Raw genomic sequence first — 5,250 nt, forward strand, 5'->3', positions numbered from 1 at the left:
ATGGAAGAGGATACTCTGACAAATCCCTTGACTTTCTAAACGTCTCTTTAAGAAGACAGTTTCCAGTGGGATTTCCTCTGGGTTGTGAACTCCTGCTAAGATGAAGCAGTGCAGGAAGCAGAATTGAAAAGCCTCTCTTAAGGGTTAGTCAAATCCAGGAGAGTCAGCCTGCTTTCCTTCACTGTCTTTGACTAAGCAGGATGACCGTTTGGCCAGGATTGCCGTGCCAGAAGCGGAGAAATGAACAGCGGCTGGCAGCAATAATGGTGATGAAGCAAACCAAGCCTTCATCCAAAAATGAAGTATACAGTGTGCAATGCTCACAAGCTTTTGAGTGAGAATCAGCCCTGATTAAGGCTTTCATGGTCACAATGTGTCAAGTGTTATGTTGGTACTCAATGTATGCTCAAATGTGTCACGATAGTATTTACAGGCTGTATGTTGTTGCAAAAGAACGTATCATTCATAGATTTGTTGAAAGAATTATCCAAAAATATAAGATCAACATCCTGCAGCGAGTACAGCGATTGTAAACTACACTGAACAAAAATATAAACGCAACACTTTTGTTTTTGCTCCCATTTTTCATGAGATGAACTCAAAGATCTAAAACATTTTCTATATACACAAAATAACCATTTCTCTCAAATACTGTTCACAAATCTGAAAGAATGTGTGATAGTGAGCACTTCTCCTTTGCCGAGATAATCCATCCCACCTCACAGGTGTGGCATATCAAGATGCTGATCAGACAGCATGATTATTGCACAGGTGTGCCTTAGGCTGGCCACAATAAAAGGCCACTCTGAAACGTGCAGTTTTGCTTTATTGGGGGGGTCTGGGGGGGTCCGAAAACCAGTCAGTATCTGGTGTGAGGGGTAGGGTTAGGGGTAGGGTTAGGGTTAGGGTAATGTTGTGAATCGAGTGGCCTGTGTTCGTCGTCCATTACATACGCCTGCCCATACCATAACCCCACCACCACCATGGGCCACTCGATTCACAACATTACCCTAACCCTAACCCTAACCCTACCCCTAACCCTACCCCTACCCCTCAAACCAGATACTGACTGGTTTTCGGACCCCCCCAGACCCCCCCAATCAAGCAAAACTGCACATTTCAGAGTGGCCTTTTATTGTGGCCAGCCTAAGGCACACCTGTGCAATAATCATGCTGTCTAATCAGCATCTTGATATGCCACACCTGTGAGGTGGGATGGATTATCTCGGCAAAGGATAAGTGCTCACTATCACACATTTTTTCAGATTTGTGAACAATATTTGAGAGAAATGGTTATTTTGTGTATATAGAAAATGTTTTAGATCTTTGAGTTCATCTCATGAAAAATGGGAGCAAAAACAAAAGTGTTGCGTTTATATTTTTGTTCAGTGTATGTTCAAACACTGGCAGCACATGGTTTGGGAAAAAGTGTGGAACTAAAAAAGGTTTTGATAGACTGGATGCCCCACAATCCCAAAACTGCCAAACATACCTGGATACACCTTAGATGGGGAGATATACAGTGTATAACACTAGAAACCATGTCGTGATGGGACTTCTCGAGATACAACACCAAATTGGCCAAGGGACATTAAGCGTGTATCTGCAAGATGACTTTGACTGCCTCCTGCACAGTTGTGATGCTATTGCAGGGAGAGACACAGACACACAAAGTGAAAAAGATACCAGCGTCACTGTCAGTGTAGATAATGATGCATGAAGACATCTACAATATGTATTCATGTAGGGTATTGGTGCTGCCAACCATAACACTGTGCAGCCTTAGCTTTGAATATTTCACTAACATCATATTGCCTCAACACGCTTTAACAGAAGATACAAGTTAAACCGTCAGATCGGTGTGCAATAACTATGTTGAACAAAAACAACATATTTTTAAAGGAGATTCAATACAAGAGAATGGTTGTTAGGGAGATACAAGTGAACCATACTTCTAAAATCCCAGATCTAAAGCTAATTGTGGAGGCCAACGTGATCTAACAGAGGGACTGCTGCCGGTTCTCTTTACTCTTACTGCCACACAATCATCCGAGCATTACCTGCTAGCGTGCCGATTAAGCATGAGTACAGTGTTTTCCAGTGACCATGGCAACTAGGGAGACTGATTGAGCCGCATGAGCAGGAAGTGCTGCGAGGACAACAGGACGTGCCCTGGCTCCGCCGTCGAGGGTCGAAGAATTAAAGGAAGTTATTGTACTTTGTGGAATGGGCTCAGGAATGCAAGATGTCTGCCCATTTTGTGTTGTTGAGGTCTGGGTCGTATCACATGCTGGAGGCGACAGGCTTTGAAGATAACGTGTCCCGGTGTGATACATGTATGGCGCTACGCTGGCACACGGATGTTTGCGGTCACCTACCTCAACATTATGGAGGTCTCATCGATGGGGATTTAAAACCTCTGTCAGCAGTTATTCAGGCGGTAGACGTTAGGTCACATCAGCAAGGTAGATGGGGAAACGTGTCTCCTGGAAAAAATAGATGACAAATGTGGAAATTATAGCCTCACTGGAAGTTGGTTATCAGCAAAAACAGTGATAAATTCAGGGAGCTCAACATCGGATGTATGCTGGGTTCCAGATAAAATAAACAGCGATGTAAAAGCAGGAACCTTGACCACTTGAACCCCAATGTTCCCCTCTAAGTAGCTCGAGCTTTGGCATCAACATTCTTTCCATACATGTTCTATATGATCATGCTGAAAAGAAACATCAACCCTTCAATGTTTCCCAAAAACAACATGAGGGAAAGGGCGCCACTCTAGCAGGAGAAAGGGCAAGTTAATCACCTCATGTCTTTAATCAAATCAAGTTTTATTTATATAGCACATTTATAAACAATTTCTGGTCGAGCCAAAGTGCTGTACATATAATAAAAATAGCCTACAGTAGAGACACTTTACAGCAAATACAACAGCACAGATTGTTCAGAATATCAGAATGAGAAAAACGACACCCTCTGTCCTTAGACCCTCACATCGTACAAGGAACAACTTCCAGAGAAAACCCACAGTTTAAGGGGAAACAATGGGAGAAACCTCAGGGAGAGCAACAGAAGAGGGATCCCTCTCCCAGGACGGACAGACGTGCAATAGATGCCGTGTGTAAATCGAAGAGATAATACATTTGACAGCATATAGACCGAATGTTAGGAAATGCACGTGTCTGTAATGAGAAGATGAATCCACGAGGATGTCAGCTACAATCCTGTGGAAGCCATCAGGGAAGCAGCATGACGAGACCCAAGGCAGGACCGCAGAGACAGGTTTAGCCACGACCCGAAGTCCACGACTTAATCCAAGACACAGGATAGAGGATCCAAGACACAGGACTACAGCAAGAGGATCAGCCTCGACTCCGGATCCCGGCGTAGGTATAGATACAAAACAAGAACAAAGATTTGGCTGGGTTAATCGGAGCAAGAGAATACAGACACAGACAGAGAGGGGAAGAGGTCATTGGATACAAGTTATTCTTGATAACCCTCTAGTAAGATCTCATGAACTTCCCCACTCAATCTATCAAGACCCGAGCACTTCTATTAGAAGTCCAAGGTAAAGGCACAGACCGGCGCATATCGCTCATGGAATCCCTCACCATATGAACTCTGACCCCTCAAGTGTACAAGTGAAGAGACACCAGCTCCTTTTTAGAATAGTATTTCTTCTCTTCTCTGAGAAACAAGGGTATGAAAAGAACAGCCAGAAACAGAGGAAGAGAGGCACAACGTGACTATGTAAATGCACTCTCCTAAATATTAAACGAGTAAGAGGTGAAGAAACACAAAGCCAGAAATTGAAAAGAAAAGGCACCATCATGCTTCCCCTTAGAATAGGGTGGGAATTATGAAGACCCAAATTATGAAGAGGGGACATGGGATACTAGTGAAGAGGGACAACAGTGAAAATGCCCAACGTATCCAACGTACTAGCACTCTCCAAAGAGACAGAAAGTCAAAGTATACGCCGAGAGTGACTACGTAAATGCACTCTCTCGTATACATTAGTTCAAGGGAAAGGGGGTGAAAAACTAAACTAATCAAAAGAAGGAAGTAGAGAGGCCTAAATGCCCTCTCCTAGATTCAGTTAAAGGAAAGAACTGGGGAACAAACAAGTACAGGAGGAAAGGCCCAACGAGTCAACGTCAACACACTATCCTAGAATAGTTCAAGGTAAACGGGGTAGGAAGAATATAGTTAGAAACAGCTGAAAATCCAATATGGAGTCAAATATTCCATCCATGGCATCATTTGTATGTTAGTTTTATAAATATTTTCCTGTAATTAAACGCAGAATATATGGAATCTCTAGATAGTAAATCTGCTGCTTTATTCAAATAAAAAACTGTTTTTTGTAATCTTTGCGTCGATACATAGTTTGATGCAATTTACACAATTCCACCATCATTGATTGTTTAAGCCATTCATTGCGCACACATGCCAAACGTGTGCAGGTTCCAGCTCCTGAAATGTTAAGATTGCCTGCTTCCCTGTATTTTGCATCCCTGTAATCCAAATCACTTTGGGGACTTTATAGACTGAATACATTTCATTGGTTAATTGTAAAACATTATAATCAGATCAAGAAATAATCAGTAGTATATGCTCAAGGCATCTTTTATGGCCAGCATCTTCCTGCACTTGACCCACTGAGCATCTGTGGATACACAGTGGACACAGTTAGTGGCTTTGCTAGTGATAACACAGCAGATGAATGAGTGATTTAGCCCGCTGCCTGCACACATCACTTGCTCTGAGAAAGCTCTAACAAAGCTGAGCTCTTAATCCCGACCCTCCTCTGCCGCCCGGGGCATCTCTTCACACTTTCCTGCAGACAGATAATGTATCCGGTAGCCCGACACTCTAAACTCTCAGGGTGGGTTTTGATCCCCTGATCGTCCCTCCCTCCCCTCAGCCCTGCCCATGCTCTGGATGTTTCCGCTGTGACAGCCCTTCTCCCAGACGCGTGGATGGAGCTGTCGTCCCGTAGGTCAGAGGTCAGCCGGGTCATGGGTTAACACCACAGGCTGGCCTCCAACAACAGACAAGTAGTCCCAAAATCCCACAACAGGGGCTAAAAGGCTTGACTTTCTGCTCCCATAAATCCCATCACACCCTCAATGTACAGGTCATTTCCACACTGAAGCCACCGGCCTGGGTTTCCATGTCATTTTTCAGGAGATAAATCTTTCCGGCTCTATGGCATTGAGCTGTACACCGTTAGAATAAAGCAAT

Source organism: Pseudochaenichthys georgianus, chromosome 11, assembly GCF_902827115.2.
Source record: "Pseudochaenichthys georgianus chromosome 11, fPseGeo1.2, whole genome shotgun sequence".
In the NCBI taxonomy this organism is placed as follows: Eukaryota; Metazoa; Chordata; class Actinopteri; order Perciformes; family Channichthyidae; genus Pseudochaenichthys; species Pseudochaenichthys georgianus.